This window comes from Callithrix jacchus, chromosome 4, assembly GCF_049354715.1.
Source record: "Callithrix jacchus isolate 240 chromosome 4, calJac240_pri, whole genome shotgun sequence".
In the NCBI taxonomy this organism is placed as follows: Eukaryota; Metazoa; Chordata; class Mammalia; order Primates; family Cebidae; genus Callithrix; species Callithrix jacchus.
In genome coordinates this window covers 170,631,925-170,649,968 of record NC_133505.1, presented here as the reverse complement: position 1 = coordinate 170,649,968, position 18,044 = coordinate 170,631,925, and the positions used below count along the sequence as shown (strand labels likewise).

At 39.4% G+C, this 18,044-nt stretch overlaps 1 long non-coding RNA gene across 1 annotated transcript in view; it reads left to right on the top strand.

Annotated features, from left to right (window-relative positions):
- The window catches only part of LOC144582368 (uncharacterized), a 36,021-nt gene extending 22,000 nt beyond the window's left edge, over nt 1-14,021 (top strand). Inside the window, exon 2 of the long non-coding RNA XR_013534953.1 lies at nt 9,705-14,021. This is a non-coding gene — a long non-coding RNA (uncharacterized LOC144582368). The remainder of the gene's footprint in view (nt 1-9,704) is intronic.
- The last annotated feature ends 4,023 nt before the right edge of the window (nt 14,022-18,044 follow it).

The following is an 18,044-nucleotide window of genomic DNA, read 5'->3' as shown; positions in this document are numbered from 1 at the left end:
TCCTTTCCAAACCATCATTTTTATTTATTCACAATCGTAATTCACTTTAATTTTATTGGTTTACATTGTTATGTGGATATGTGTGTGTACATATATGTGTGTTACATATACGAGCATTTTAATATGTGCACATTCAAAATCAAAAGCATTCCCTGTCTCTGTCTCCTTCTGAGCCTCTTCTTTTTGGGTATACACAAAGCCTGATAATCCTCTCACTAGTTATGGTGTCATAAGTTATGGTCTCATAACTAGTGAAAGCATGGGAAAGTATAACTAGTTTGGTGAAACTAGTTATGTTTTATAAAATTTAAGTTTAACTAGGTACACTTAATAGAGTGTAACTAAACTAGTTATACTGTGCTTAACTAGTTTCTGTGCTTAACTAGCATAACTAGTTTCATTAAACTGGTTACTGACTCGCATAACTGGTTTCGTTAAACTGGTTATTGATTTGCATAACTAGTTTTGTTAAACTGGTTATTAACTAGTATAACTAGTTAAACTTGTTTAGTGGAACTAGTTATACTTTCCCACCTTTCGCATTTGCCACCTTGCTTCATGTTGCCCTTCAGGAAGGAATGCTGTATTTCTTTTTTATTTTTTATTGCATTTTAGGTTTTGGGGTACATGTGAAGAACATGCAAGATTGTTGCATAGGTACACATGTGGCAGTGTGATTTGCTGCCTTCCTCCCCTTCACCTATATCTGGCATTTCTCCCCATGCTATCTCTCCCCAACTCCCCACTCCCTGCTGTCCCTCCCCTGTTCCCCCAACAGACCCGTGTGTAGTGCTCCCCTCCCTGTGTCCATGTGTTCTCATTGTTCAACACCCGCCTATGAGTGAGAACATGCGGTGTTTCATTTTCTGTTCTTGTGTCAGTTTGCTGAGAATGATGTTCTCCAGGTTCATCCATGTACCTATAAAGGACATGAACTCATCATTTCTGATTGCTGCATAATATTCCATGGTGTATATGCACCACATTTTCCCTGTCCAGTCTATCATTGATGGGCATTTGGGTTGATTCCAGATCTTTGCTTTTGTAAACAGTGCTGCAATTAACATTCGTGTGCATGTGTCCTTATAGTAGAACAATTTATAATCCTTTGGATATATACCCAGTAATGGGATTGCTGGGTCAAATGGAATTTCTATTTCTAGGTCCTTGAGGAATCGCCACACTGTCTTCCACAATGGTTGAACTAATTTACACTCCCACCAGCAGTGTAAAAGTGTTCCTATTTCACCACATCCTCTCCAGCATCTGTTGTCTCCAGATTTTTTTAATGATCGCCATTCTAATTGGCGTGAGATGGTATCTCAATGTGGTTTTTATTTGCATTTCTCTAATGACCAGTGATGAGCATTTTTTCATGTTTGTTGGCCTCATATATATCTTCTTTTGTAAAGTGTCTGTTCATATCGTTTGCCCACTTTTGAATGTGCTTGTTTGTTTTTTTCTTGTAAATCTGTTTTAGTTCTTTGTAGATTCTGGATATCAGCCCTTTGTCAGATGGGTAAACTGCAAAAATTTTTTCCCATTATGTTGGTTGCCGATTCACTCTAATGACTGTTTCTTTTGCCGTGCAGAAGCTGTGGAGTTTGATTAGATCCCATTTGTCTATTTTGGCTTTTGTTGCCAATGCTTTTGGTGTTTGGGTCATGAAGTCCTTGCCTACACCTATGTCCTGAATGGTTTTGCCTAGATTTTCTTCTAGGGTTCTTACGGTATTAGGTCTTATGTTTAAGTCTTTAATCCATCTGGAGTTAATTTTAGTGTAAGGTGTCAGGAAGGGGACTAGTTTCTGCTTTCTGAGCATAGCTAGCCAGTTTTCCCAACACTGTTTATTAAACAGGGACTCCTTTCCCCATTGCTTGTTTTTGTCAGGTTTATCAAAGATTGTATCTCAAAATAATAAAAACTATTTATGACAAACCAACAGCCAATATCATACTGAATGGGCAAAAGCTGGAAGCATTCCCTTTGAAATCTGGCACCAGACAAGGATGCCCTCTCTCACCACTCCTATTCAGTATAGTACTGGAAGTTCTAGCCAGAGCAATCAGGCAAGAAAAAGAAATAAAGGGTATTCAAATAGGAAAGGAGGAAGCCAAATTGTCTCTATTTGCAGACGACATGATATTGTATCTAGAAGACCCCATCGTCTCAGCCCAAAATCTCCTGAAACTGATAAGCAACTTCAGCAAAGTCTCAGGATACACAATCAATGTGCAAAAATCACAAGCATTCCTATACACAATAACAGATTTAAAGAGAGCCAAATCAAGAATGAACTGCCATTCACAATTGCTACAAAGAGAATAAAATACCTGGGAATACAACTCACAAGGAATGTAAAGGACCTCTTCAAGGAGAACTACAAACCACTGCTCAATGAAATAAGAGAGGACACAAACAGATGGAGAAACATTCCATGTTCATGGTTAGGAAGAATCAATATCATGAAGATGACCATACTGCCCAAAGTAATTTACAGATTCAACGCTATCCCCATCAAGCCACCAATGACCTTCTTCACAGAACTGGAAAAAACCACCTTAAACTTCATATGGAACCAAAAGAGAGCCTGCATAGCCAAGTCAATTCTAAGTAAAAAGAACACAGTGGGAAGCATCACACTACCAGACTTCAAACTATACTACAAGGCTACAGTAATCAAAACAGCATGGTACTGGTACCAAAACAGAGATATAGACCAATGGAACAGAACAGAGGCATCAGAGGCAACGCAACATATCTACAACCACACGATCTTGGAGTGCTGTATTTCTATCCTCCCATCACCAACTCCCTTTTAGCATATCTAAATGTGCCTCATCTTTTAAGGATTAACTCAAAAGGCAGCTTCCCCATGTAGCTCAACTCTAAACTAAAAGTAATTGTGCCCTTTTCCAAACTCCCTAATCACTAAACACCACCCCTTTCATCATGCTTAAAATTCTGCCTTGTGTTATAAATGGTCACGTCTACACCATTTCATAGCTACATACGAAGAGCTCCCAGTGCCACCATGCACCCCAGCGTGCACATTGTTCTTCCAGGACAGTCCCATGAGAGCTCAGGCCTTGCTCACTTCCTTTACTGATGCATCTCATTGTCCATGACAGTTCTTGGCACACTAGGGGCTCAAATATGTTTTTGGTTTTATGAATAAACAATTTAATGAAAACATAAAGGAGGACTGATATACATTTAACTCAGCTTTACCATCCTCCCAGGAAACAACACAGTGATTTTTTTTTTAACTTGAGCTCCAACAAATAATTTTTGAATGCATAAATTCTTTCATAGGAATATATGCAAAATGAAAGCCAAAAGTTTAATTTAGAATTTTCCAATTAATTTGTTCCTTTTATGTTGTAACCTCTAAATGGTAAGTTTGGTTAATAACAAAAATGTCTGGAATACTTCAGAATGGAAAATAATATATCTAATCTATTGGCAGCAGACTGTTCTGTGAATTTACTAGACACAAGTAGACGTCCATTGATAAACCACCTGAATAAGTATAATGCCTAATAGTTGTGAGAAATATTGTTACAAAAGGAAGACCTGAGTTAGCAAAATCTTCTATTTTTAATACTAGAAAACTTCCTTTTGCTAAAAATAGGCTTATTTCAATGCAAAAGACAGATTGGTGCCTCTTCCCCTAATGTTTCCCAACCTGGCCTGATCATAAAAATTACAGAAAAAAGGGAAAAAAAAAGTGTGTGTGAAAAATACAGATTCAACAAATCAAATTCGTCAGTACAGAAAAAGAATTGTACACCATGACCAAGTGGGGTTCCAGGTATACAATCCTGGTTCAACATTCAAAAATCAAGAAGTATATGTAATATTATCAAAAGATAAAGAAGAAATTTTTCATAATTATATGATCACAGAAGAAAGCTCCTGACAATCTAACACCCATTCACAATGGAAAAAAAAATCTCAGAAAACTAATAAAAGAGCATTCTTAACTGGATAAAGAGAATTTACCAAAAATCTATAGCTGAGATTATTTTTAACAGCAAATGACTGAACAATTTTCCCCTATGATCAAGAGCAGAGCAAGACCTTTGTTCTCACCACTCTTGTTCAATATAAGGTTGGAAGTTCTGGCCAATATAATTAAAGAAAAAAAATAGAAAGCATACACATTTAAAGGAAAAAAAACTAAGTTGTCCCTGTTTGCAAATAAAAATTATTTACATAGGAAATCCAAATGAATCTGCCAATTATTAGAAATTAGAGTAAAATTACCAGGGAGTTCAGTAAGACTGCAAAATGCAAGATCAACTCACAAAAATCTTACATCCTACACAAAAAAATTACATCTCTATATGTGGAACAAATATGTAGAAACCAATACGGAAATACAACACTATTTTCTCCAAACAAAATTAAACTCTTAGGTATAAACTTTAAAAATATCTACAGGACCTGTGTGCTGAAAACTCTGCTGATAAAAGAAATCAAAGAAGGCCTAAATAAATAAATAAAAGCAGAAGTCATGTTGTGGGTCGAAAAATGAAATGTTAACTATGTCACTTTTCTCCAAACTGACCTTAGTTTTAATGCTATGTTTGTCAGTTTCCCTTGAGGGTTTTTTTGCAGACCCTAGACAAGTTACTTCTAAAATTTGTCTGGAAAGCCAAAGGCAAACTTTGCAAACAAAAATGAAGTAGGAGGAATCATTTATCAGACTTCGGGGCTCGCTGTATAGCTGTAGTCATCAAAACAGTGTAGGAGAGGCAGGGGCCAGACACATGGACCCATGAAACAGAACAGAGACCCCAGAGACAGACACACACAAGTATGTCCAACTGATTCTGACAACCAAAGAGCAGAAAGCAATCCCACTGCTGCGCTTTGTGTGTCCCCACCAAGACTCGGGTTGAAATTTAACTGCCATTCTAACAATATTAAGAGGCATGGCCTTTAAAAGGTGGTTAGGTAATGAGGGCTCTGCCCTCACAAAGGGATTATTACATTTACCTCAGGAATGAGTTAGTTATCATGGGAGGGGTCCCTAATAAAAGGGATGAGCTCATCCCACTTCCTTTTCTGTCTCTGTACTCTCTTGTCCTTCAGCTTGAGATAATGCAGTAAGAAGGCCCTTGCCAGATGCTGGCAATGTGGTCTTGGACTTCCCAGCCCCCTGAAAGTTCATTTGCTAGCCAAATAAACATCTTTTCTTTATAAATTCCCCAGTCTATGGTGGTATTCTGTTACAGCAGCAGAAAACATCCTAACTCAATAGAAGAAGGATAAAAACCAATAGAAGAAGGATAGTCTTTTCAGTGACTAATACTGTAACAAATATCATAGGCAAAAAAAAAAAGAATTTAAACCTAAAGTTCACACATCATACAAAATGTAACTCAAAATGGGTCATGAGCTTTAAATATAAAATACAAAACTATAAAACTGTGAAAAAATCTCAAGGACCTAAGACTAAAAAAAGTTATGACCTAACACCAAAAGCACACATTCTAAAAGAAAATTTTAATAAACTGGACCTGATTACTGAAACTCTTGCTCTGTGAAAGGCTGTATTAAGAGGATTACAAGACATGCTGGTAAAAATATTCACAAACTGTGTATCTGACAACTACTATCTAGAACATAAAGAACTCTCAAACCTTAACAGTAAGAAGAAATGAACAATACAGTTAGACCATTGAAAAAATATATTTCACTAACCAGACATTTCACAGAAGAGAAAATACAGTTGGCAAATATGCACTTGAAAAGATGTTCAATATCACTAGCCATTAGGGAAATGCAAATTAAAACTAAAATGAGGTTTCACTAGACACCTATCAGAATGGCTAAAAATTAAAAAATAGAAAAAACACCAAATGTTGGTGGAGGCAGAGAAACTAGCTAACTCATGCCCTACATTGCTGGTGGGAATGTAAAATGCCACAGCCATTCCAGAAATCAGACTGGCAGTTTCTTAAAAGGGTGAACATGCAACCAACATATGACTCAGCAATTGTAGCATGCAATTACCTCAGATAAATGGCAACTCATGCTCATCCATAGCCCTAACCTGGAAATACTGGAGATACCCTTCCCAAGGTGAAGAGTTGAACAGACTGTGGTACATCCATACCATAGCATATCGCTTAGTAATAAAAAGGAATTAATAGGGTTTGGCTGTGTCCCCACCCAAATCTCATCTTGAACTGTAGCTCCTATAATCCCCACGTGCTGGGGGGGGGGATTCTGTGGGACGTAATTGAATCATAGGAGCAGTTTCTCTGATGACAGTAAGTTCTCATGAGATCTGATGGTTTCATAAGAGGCTTCCCCCTTCGCTCTGCTCTCATTCTTCTGTCTCCTGCTGCCATGTGAAGAAGGATATATTTGCTTCCCTTTCCACCATGACTGTAAGTGTCCTGAGGCCTCCCAAGCCATGTGGAACTGTGAGTCCATTAAGCCTCTCTCCTTTATAAATTGCCCAGTCTTGGGTAGGTCTTCATAGCAGAGTAAGAATGAACTAATATAGGAATGAAATATTAATACATGCAGTGACTTGGATGAACCTCCAGAGAATACGCTAAGTGAAATAGGCCAATCCCAAAAGATTACATAGGGTGTTAATATATCATAGCACATTCTTGAAATGATGAAATAACAGAAATAGGAAACAAGTTAGCAATTGGCAAGATTAGGCACAGAGGAGGGAGAGAAAGGTGAAAGTGGCTGTTAAAAGGTCCCAGGGAGAGCCTTGTGGTAACAGAACAGTTCTGTATCTTGGCTGTGGTGATAGATACACAGATCTCAAAATGGTAAAACTGCATAGAACTAAATGCACACACACGGTGTGCATATGACGCTAGTGAAATCTGGAGAAGGGCAGTGCGCCACACCAAGGTCAGTTTCCTAGTTGTGATACTGTACTGTAGTTACCTAAGATGTATAAGGTTATAAAGGGAATAAAAGACCACTCTGTACTTTCTTGCAACTGAATGTGACTTTACAATGATCTCCAAGAAAAAAGTGTAATAAATACAAATTCACTGGCCCCTTCCCTGGAAGTCAAATTTAATAGGTCTGGGGGGCAGGAAGCCAGTACTCTGTGTAGTTAACAATCACTCTGGGGTATTCCAATGACAAGGCACGTCCCGAGAGCATTGCTGGAGCCTCTCCTAGTTCTTCACTTTAGACTTTCTGGCAGGGCTGTTAAACTCAACCAGGATGCTGAACCTACGGGTTATGACATAAGAATACTTCACAAGGTCATTTTTACCCCATAAACAAGCATATCAGCTTCATTCTAATAGAAGGAAAGTGTTGGCACTATGTCTAATAGCCCAGACCCAGTAAAAGAGAAAAGCAGACATTTTATTTAACTGAAAGGCTTTTTCGCATTAGAACCTTAGAAACAACACTATTTTACAGACTTATCGCTGTGGTATATTATGGTACATGGCAAAAAAGCTTCAGTATATTTTCTTGAGTTCTATTCCAGGCTGAAACTTACCAATCACCTCTCATCTACTGGTACCCTGGACTTTGGGAGGAAAGTCTGTCTTTGGAAACACTGCATGAGATTTATGCTTTAAGAACTAGGCTTTCACTCATCCACTAAAATCCATAGTATGTAGAAACTGTTAGAATATTCAAGACGTCTGCACATTATATGTCATTAGGTTCAGCACCCTTGTGGAACAGGTTAAATCTTTTGGTGGAAGCACAAGCTAATGAGGCAGGGTCATGGACAGATTCCCCACAGGGCTGAAAGAGCTTTTCTCAGCAGCCCGGCACAGCCTGGACTCCTGACCCAGCCTGCATGGCTCAAGAGGAGAGCCCTGTGGATTAACCATTTGTGTGTTACCTCTCCTCTTCCCCTGGATGGAGCCCCTTGAAGGCGGGGACTACTGGGGTTCCTCTCTCCACCCCAGGACCCAGGACCCCAGGTTGATGCTCAATGTTGCTTTTAAATGAGTACAAATGAACACACCAGCTCGAGTATGTGTGGGAAAGCAGTGCTGAGTCTATGTCCAGAGAGCCACTCCGTAGGAAGACAAGTGACTTACTCTTTATCCATGCAGACAGCAGAAGCACATTGGTCAGTGCGGCCGCATTTACTGTCCCTGCGGCAGAAACACTCGTAAGATTCTCCCCTAACAAAATATATTCAGGTTTCTGTCTCAAAAAATTTCATCTTTAGTGTCAGTAATGTTCTGTTCATTATAGCAGCATGAAAACAGTCACGCTCATGTGCTTCAATATTGCTTATGATTTCAGTTTTCATATATGTTTTCAAGCAATCTTAAATAGGCCTTTAAGTAAATATGGTCTCAAAGAATTGATTTCAAATTGTATGATATGAATTTGTAAAAGAAAATGACAATGAACATGACATTTTACAGCGTCGTCTGCAACAGTTATGGGTCTGAATTCAACACCAAGTCTCTCTCCATTCGTGCCGTTTGATGGGTACATCTACACTTGAAAATGGCAGCAAGAAACAGAAGTTAAAGTCCGTTAATGACAATTGCAGAGGTTTCCAGTGTAGAATATGGGCTTCCGGATTTACATCTAAAAACACACAGTTCCTCAATCCTTCAAATTCTCTGAACTCCTTACATTAAAATTTTATTCTATGGAAAGAATCCTTATGTTGAGTACCTGAGTTCTCAAAACATTTTAAAAATTCATAGAAATTTCTAAAGAAGGCCGGGTGCGGTGGCTCAAGCCTGTAATCCCAGCACTTCGGGAGGCCGAGGCGGGTGGATCACGAGGTCAAGAGATTGAGACCAACCTGGTCAACATGGTGAAACCCCGTCTCTACTAAAAATACAAAAACTTAGCTGGGCATGGTGGCGCATGCCTGTAATCCCAGCTACTCAGGAGGCTGAGGCAGGAGAATTGCCTGAACCCAGGAGGAGGAAGTTGCTGTGAGCCGAGATCACACCATTGCACTCCAGTCTGGGTAACAAGAGCTAAACTCCACCTCAAAAAAAAAAAAAGAAATTTCTAAAGAAAGGTATTAAAAACTGTTTTCTCTGTACAAGAATAAAATTGTAGGCACGTCTCTTTTCAACTTTTCACTCCTGCGTTTTCTTTTCATCTTTTGTACTTTAGCCAACAAAGACGCTGTTTCTGAAACTGCTCGTCTTCCTACTACAAGTACGTTAACCCCACGGTGTCACTTTTTCAGACAGCGGCTGACCGGTGTTGAGTGCTGATAGGGTGTGCAGTATTGCTTTGACACTACTTCTTCTGCAAAATTAAGCTGATTTTTAAAAAATTAAATATCAAGTGGTTCATAATAGGTACAATTATTAAAACAAGCAGTTTGTTGATTGTTTCTTCTTGCTTCCAAGGAAGAATCAAAGTATTCCAAACAGAAAGCTCTAATTCTCATGCCCCTTCTGTAAAAAGCCCCTGCAGCCAGTAAAGGGTTACTGACCCAGAACAAATACATTAATAAGCTTTAGTAATTATATTTGGGTCATTTTATTTTAAACCATGAAATCAAAAGCTCTGTTCACATTAGGACATGAATTGCTGTAACTAGCCACTGGGACTTTCTTGGTACATAAGCCATCTGTGAATGTGCTCATAATTTTCTCATTCTAGACACAAAAGTTTCATCTGTCTCCTTTTTAACCTGCTAGTCTTCTTGCTCCCTCTCCAGAGCTGCACCCCAACAAAACCTCTCAACATTCCTTTTGCAGATAATTGGGAGATTTCATTCAGATGAACAAAAAGGAAAGAAGCTTCTGCTGCATTGGCATCCACTGTCTTTCAATTACACCATTCAGCGAGAGGCCGAGGCATGCCCCATCCTGTGCAGTCAGGAACGGCTGGGGCATGGTCGGAAACCGTGAGCGCTGGGCCAGGGATGCCGGGGAATGACATCATTTCATTGTGTTCATGGTCATTGAAGGCCTGTGTGTTACACACACTGGATGAAGTCACCAGAATGCGAGGAACAGAGAAAGCTGGGGTTAAGAATAAAGGAACCCTTGGCGAAGCCATGGGAGACCGGAAGACTGAAAAAAAAGGGCAGAGTGCAGTCTGTATTTACTGTCAGTGGTCTGGCATTCTGGGTTTGAAAATAACATCTGCTTCACCCGCTACCTTCCCTCCACCTACCCACAGGCTCTGGGCCCCAGGAACCTCCATAGAGCAGGAACCCTTAGGCGCCATCGCTGGGATATTTGCCACTACAGCTCATTTTTCTCCAATTCAGGATACAAAAAAGAGAGAATGAAAGAAGGGAGTTTTAAAATATAGTACACACATATTTTAAAACTCTTATTTTATCAAAATATTTACAGGTTTAGCATTTCCTTTTTTAAAAAGGAAATGTAATTTTTCTCCCAATTTTTATTATACTCCTGGAAATATTTTCTATATTCCTCAAAAGGCAAATATTTATTTAACTCAGGTTTTATAAACTGGAAATAGGTTGTCTAATAATGAAGAAAATAAGCATGTACAAATACATGGATATGAAATATACATATGGAATATGCATATCTACATGAAAAAAGGCCAAAAGTCGATTAATAATGAAAATAAGGATGGACATACATACGTATATATGGAAACAAAAAGTAGAATAATTTTGCAAAGAATATGATTTTACCCTTAAATACTCCAGTGTGTATTATTTAACAATAGGTAAATCTTTTTCCATAGCCACAGTGGCGTTCCCACTTGAGTCACTTCCGTGTTGACACAGCACAGGATCTAATCCGCATCTGGATTCCAGTTGTGCAGTTGCCGGACAACGTCCTTTATAACTTCTGAGTCCTCCAGGACAGGATCCAGCCTGGAGTCAGATGCTACACTGAGTTGTCACACATCTTCAGTCTCCCTTTATCTAGAACATTTCCTCACTCTTTTTCTTTTACAGCTCTGACACTGTTGAAGGACGTCGTGCTCCCTCCCGTTTTGTTAGTAAGAGGGTCCTCACGTTGGGCTTGTCTGTGGCTTCATCATGACTGGATTCAGGAAGTGTGTTCTCAGTCAGAAGCCTGCAGAAGTGACGCTGCGTCCAGGGAGTCCCATCTGGAAGCACTCAGTGCTCCTCTTTTCCTCATCTATGATGTCAATTTTGATGGCTCAACCAGGGCGTTATCCAATTTCTCCACCTCATTATTTTTTGAACTGAATAAGCAGGTTGTGGGGAGATACTTGGATGCTCCTCATCAAAATTTCCTCTTAGATTTGCTATCCGTTGATGATTCTTGTCTGATCTGATTTTTATTCTGACAAATGCAAAACTCAAGCACTGTCTCCACTTTTCCCATGAGGCATGCCACTGTAAGGCAGACCTAGCCCTTCTCTTTTATTTGTTAATTTCTTTATTCATGTATTTATCTACTACTGGATTGCTCTTGTGATCTTGGTGCTCAAATTTGCATTAGGTGTTGAGATAAATTTACAGTATCTTCGTGCTTTAGAGTTTTAAAAGTAATTAAATTCCATATGTGCACATATATACATATCCACATAAACTGTGTGTGCACACACCTGCACGCATGTGTGGGCATCAACCTAAGAGCCACAAAGCAACACAAAAGGAAATTCATATCCTGTGACCATCATACTTAAAAAATTACAGATACTCACTGAGTCTTATACATGGCATTCTACCGATTTTGAAAATGTATGTTGGCATAAGCAAAACACACTGAGATTATTTCCAACCTAGATAATCTCTAGCCTGCACAAAATACAAAGAACTGTGGTAAAATGAAACGGCCACTAGTCCATCTTCCACTCTGGGCCGTGAAGGGTGCTTCTGGGAAAGATGTTAAAGTCTCCATAATTATTATTTAACATTTATTAGGCACCATAAATGTATACAGAGAAGTGTGATAAATAAAGTTGTGCCTGACCAGTAACAGCGCCTGCCCTTGGGAGTAGAGAGCCTTGAGGGGCAGAATTCATACACCTAATTGGGCAGTCCTGCACCCCCAGGAGAAATTTCTTCTTGAGAGGATATGTGGCTTTCGTGACACATTTAGGAGCCTACAGATGAATTATAGAAATGACTCCTTTCATAAATTACTTTTCAACATGATTGCTGAGATAACATAAAAAAGATATTTACCAACACAACCTAGTGAGAAAGGTAATGTGTGTTATATAGTAACTCTTAGGGGTTTAAAACTGCCCAGCTGAACCCCTTCCCTGTTCCTGTGTCCCCGAGGACAAGCTGAGTTAACAGGCACTGTGGATTTACGCATCTAGCTGCAGAGAGGCCCAACCTCGGCTTTCCCCTGTGCTCCATGTTAATGAGCAGGGATGGAATGGGAGCTGGAAATCAGGAGCGGGGAGCGCACCAGTGACCGAGTGAACTTAGGTGAATGTGTGAACCTTCCTGAACCTGTCTCTGAACCACTACCAGCAGCCCTGGGCCCCTCTCTGTATCAAAACTTGCTTTGTGTGAATAGCTCAAGTCTGTATTTTCTATTTAATTTGAAAAGCATGCATATTTAAACAAGCTTTGGGACTGACTTTCATTCAGATCATCTCAAAACTTTGGTAACACTTGGCTTTTACCCTAATATAAGCAACAGAACCGCTCAATGAACACTGAGAACTACTTAATAATCTCTTTCCATGGTACCTGTTTTCAGTAAAACAAATGAACTAAAAACAGAGAAGCGGTCATATGAACTTCCTGTTTCTCTCACTTTTTAACATATTTAAGATAAAGCTAGACATTCCAGAGATGCCCAGTATTACTCCATTTGCGGTATCCTCCAAGACGGACAGCCTCAGAGGGCCAACTTGACCTCTAACATTCAGACAATGCCTGCCTTGGGAGATTTTTCACTTCTCACAATCCTCTCCTTGGCCTACTCTCTCTCTCAAACCTGACATCCTCCTCACTCCAAACTTTTAAAAACTTGAAATTTTGTTTGGGGAAAGAAGAAGAACTGAATGCCTCTGCCTTGACTTAAGCAGGAATTTGGAGATTGCAGGTGTTTACCCTTCTAGTAAAGCACTAGAAAACACCACAAATCTATAGCATTTCCTTCAATATAAACAATTTTTTAGATAAATAAGCCAACCTCCTTCAATTTGCTTTCTTTAAAGAACAGGGAAGTGATAAAAAGACATATCATCCCAGTCTGGGGTACATACACAGGGGCGGTGGCTCTCATGTTTCTGGGCTTCTCAATTCTCTCTTTTCTTTATTTTTTTTTTTCTTTTAAGACAGAGTTTCACTCTTGTTACCCAGGCTGGAGTGCAATGGTGCGATCTCGGCTCATGGCAACCTCCGCCTACTGGGTTCAGGCAATTATCCTGCCTCAGCCTCCCGAGTAGCTGGGATTACAGGCACGCGCCACCATGCCCAGCTAAATTTTAGTAGAGGCAGGGTTTCAACATGTTGACCAGGATGGTCTCGATATCTTGACTTCGTGATCCACCTGCCTCGGCCTCCCAAAGTCCTGGGATTACAGGCTTAAGCCACCTCACCCGGCCCTCAATTCTCTCTTATGATAACTTTATCCTTGGATATGGGACATCCTATTGACTCTCCTAAGGAAGTTTATCAGGAGAAAACTCAGAGAGGGTCATGGAGCTACCCCTGGCCCTGACCAAGCTTAAAGAACAGCTTCCTTGTATCTTCTAAATCTCTTTCTTACTAAAGGATGAATTCAGGTCCTTTGCAGGTACATGGATGAAGCTGGAAACCATCATTCTCAGCAAACGGACACAAGAACAGAAAACCAAACACCACATGTTCTCACTCACAAGTGGGTGTTGAACAATGAGAACTTATGAACACAGGGAGGGGAACATCGCACACCGGGGCCTGTCAGAGAGCGGGGAGCTAGGGGAAGGATAGCAGGCAGTGGGAAGATAGGGGAAGGACAACATGAGGAGAAATACCTAAAGTAGATGACAGGGAGACGGATGCAGCAAATCACCATGGCACGTGTACACCTATGTAACAAACCTGCACGTTCTGCACATGTACCCCAGAACTTAAAGTGTAATAAAAAAAAGAAGAAAACAATTAAAAACTCTCTCTTCACTTGGTTATCTAACAAGAAAACTTTTTCTCCTATAAAACAAACTTCCTACAACTTTTTACATTATACCTATTGCCTTTTTATCATATGTAACATGTACATATGTACCATATGTTGCGTAAAACATGATGTTTTGAAATATATATATTGTGGAGTGACTAAATCTATATAATTAACATCCATTACCTCCCATAATTATGACTTTTGTGGTAAGAACATTTGACATCTACTCTCTGAGCATTTTTCAAGAACACAATATATTACTATTAATGACAGTCACCATGCTGTATAGATCTCCGGAACTGATTCCTTCTAACTAAGCATACGTACCCTTAGACCAACATCTCCCGGTGCCCCTACAAGTCATCCCAGCCCCTGGTAAGCAGCAATATACTCTCTGCTTCTAGAAATTCAGCTTTTTCAGATTCCACATACAAGTGAGATCATGTGACTTTTACCTTTCTGTGCTTGGCTTATTTCTCTTAACATCCTTCAGGTTCATTTACATTGACACAAATGATAGAATTTCCTTCTCTTTCAAGGCTGAATAGTAGTTCCTTGTGGATGTATAAGAAAATACAGAAACTATGTTTTCCTATATTTAAGCAAAAATCTATGAATCTATGTAAGAAAATGCGGCACATTTTCTTTATCCATTCCTCTCTTGGTGGACACTTAGGTTGATTTCAGCTCTTGGCTATTGTAACTAGTGCTGCAATAAACATGGCTGACTTCATTTCTTTTGGCTTTACACCCAGTAGCATCACTGCTGGATCCCACGTAGTTCTGTTTTCCACAACGGCTGTGCTAGTTTACATTCCCACCAGCAATGTACAAGTGTTCCCTTTGCTCCGCATCCTCACCAACACCTGTTATCTTTGGTCTTCTTGGTAGTGGCCATCCTAACAGGTGTAAAGTGATATCTCATTGGGTCTTTTGACTTGCATTTCCCTGGTGATTAGTGATGTTGAGCATTTTTTCATATACCTGTTAGCCATTTGCATGTCCTTTTTGGAAAAAATGTCTAGGCGTGTCCTTTGCTCATGTTTTTGTTGGGCTAATTTTTTCTGGCTTTTTAGTTGAGTCCCTTATATGTTTTGGATCCTAACGCTTTATCAAACGTATATTTTATAAATATTTTCTCCTACCCATGGGTTGTCTCGTTGGTTTGTTGCTTCCCGTGCTGTGCAGAAGATTTTTAGTTTGATATAATTCCACTTGCCTATTTTTGTTTTTGTTGCCTGTGGTTTTGGGGACATATACAAAAGAGTATTGCCCAGTCTAATGTCAGGGAGTTTCTCCCCCATGCCTTCTTCTGGAGGCATCTTACATTTAAGGTTTTAATACATTTTGAGTTGATTGTTGTATACGGTATGTGATAAGGGTCTCATTTCATTCTTGTCTTATGGATATCATCATTTTCCTTAACACCATTTATTGACGAGACTGTCCTTTTCTCATTGCACGTTCTTGGCTCCTTTGGTGAAAACCAGTTGCTTATAAATGGGTTCATTTCTTAGTTCTCTATTTTGTTTCATTGCTCTATGTGTCTGTTTTTATACCAATATCATGTTTTCATGGTGACTATAGCTTTGTAGCATTTTTTGAGACGGAGTTTCGCTCTCTTCACCCAGGCTGGAGTGCAATGGCGCGATCTCGGCTCACCGCAACCTCCGCCTCCTGTGTTCAGGCAATTCTCCTGCCTCAGCCTCCCGAGTAGCTAAGATTACAGGCACGCGCCACCATGCCCAGCTAATTTTTTTGTACTTTGAGTAGAGACGGGGTTTCACCATGTTGACCAGGATGGTCTCGATATCTTGACCTCGTGATCTACCCGCATCCGCCTCCCAAAGTGCTGGGATTACAGGCGTGAGCCACCGTGCCCGGCCTGTAGTATATTTTTAAAGTAAGGTGGTGTGCTGCCTACAGCTTCGTTCTTATTGTTCAAGATGGCTTTGGCTATTCAGGGTCTTTTGTAGTTTCATACAAATTTTAGGAGTTTTTTTTTCTACTTCTGTGAAGCCTATTTGCTTAGAATATTCCTTCTCATCAAGCAGCATCATTAAGTGCTTAGTGGATAGTGTTAGAAAAATCCTTCAATTATGAAATTTACAATGTATCTGTGGATGTTTAAAAAGCACAATTCATGTACACTTATAGAACAAAATCCAAGGAGGAATAATGTAAATAACACTTGTTTTTACCTTCTCCCACACATGAACTAAACCCCTTAGGAAATATTAGTATGGAACAACTTTTCTTGGAATCTAGAGTTTGAGGCTCTTAAATAATTTAACAAAATAGATATCAAAAACATAAAATATGATAACTGGAAACTTTATAGGCTATAGTTTGTAGTCCTTAAGTAATAAAATATTATAGTGAGTATAAGAATGAAAATAAATATCTCAATGAAAAATTTCAAACTAATATTCAAAACATATCACTTATGACTATTTTACATTTAACTGTCCATGATATTCTAAAATTTGTTAATTAAAACGTTAAGTTGGACCTGCATTCTAACAGACAAAATACCATAGGTGACCCTGCCTTCTTTATTGAGACAACTAAAACGCTGGAAGAGAGACAGATGAGGAACAGAGGGTAAGATTGCAGGACATTTTTGAGTCGGCACAGAAGGAGGAATCGCAGAGGTCAAAATGAAAATGAAAGCGGGAACCTGGGAAATAAGCAAGAACTGCAGGAACAAAAGCTGCCTTTTGTCTGGGGATTTCATCCAAACCTTGGAGGCCTTGAGCTTCTGATTTGACGTGAAATAAGAGATAGAACCTAGGCCTACCCAACGTGAGGAATCTCACAGGAGGCATTCCCATACAAAGCTGGGATCCAGAATGAATAAAGCCACTGTTCAAAAGGACCTCGGGTTTGGCACTGTTTGCATGCAGGGAAAATGTGTAGCCCAAAGTCTGGTAGAGCACCAGGCAACTAGCAGAATCAGATCAGAATCATCCCCAGCTGAGGGTACCCAGGAATAAAAACATTCCGGCGTGAATTCCAAAGAAAATGAGTTGACATTTAAACAAGCATAAAATGCAGAAGGAAACAAACATAGCAGGCATGAGAGCCAATCTTAACAGCAGACGGCAGAAGGAAGTCCGTAGGTCACAAAACAGCATGATCAGGATACACGTGTGCTACATTTCATATGTTTAAGCAAGACGAGGCTGTAAAGAGTAGAAAGCAGAAAGACTTTACTTAGAAACATGAAAATCTGAAAAAGAATGACATCATAATTTTATCTTTTACAAATGATATTAAAATAAGTTAATGAATTAAACATCAGGTTGGAGAAAGTTGAGGAAAAAATTAGTGAATTGGCAAACAGCTGAAGACGTCACCCAGAATGTAGCACAGATAAAAAAGAGAGGGGAAATACAATGGAGATTGGGCCACAGAAACAAAGTGGAACATTTAAGAATCAGTGTTCAAAAGACAGTGATAATGGCTGGACGTTTTCCAGAATTGCTGAAATGTTACAAATTCTTGCAGCCAAGGAGCCCTATGTCCATTAATGTCAATCAAAATAAATAAAAATCACAGTTGTGAAACTGCAGAGTAGTAAAGAACCAAGGAGGAACGACAGGTTAACAGGAAGAAACACCATGATGACTTCTCAACAGTAAAAAGGAAGCCACAGGCAATGGAGTTAATATTTTCACAGTTCTGATGAAAAATAATCATCAATCGAGACTTCCATATCTTTCAAGAATGATGGCAAAATAAAGATATATTCAGACAAGCCAAAATTGACTTTGTTCCAAAAGTCTCTCGCTAAAGAAAATTCTCAAGGATTTATGTGAGGCAAAAGGAAAGAGCCTTCAGTTGGGATGTCTGAGAAGCAAAACAGAATGATCACAACCAGAATCTAAAATGCCACTGTAGGCCAGCGGTCATAGCATTGTTCTGAGCATTAACCGTGAAGAGCCAAAGTGCCCTATATATGTGTTAGTGTGGAACAGAAAGGAACTTCTTAAACCGGATAAAAGGCCT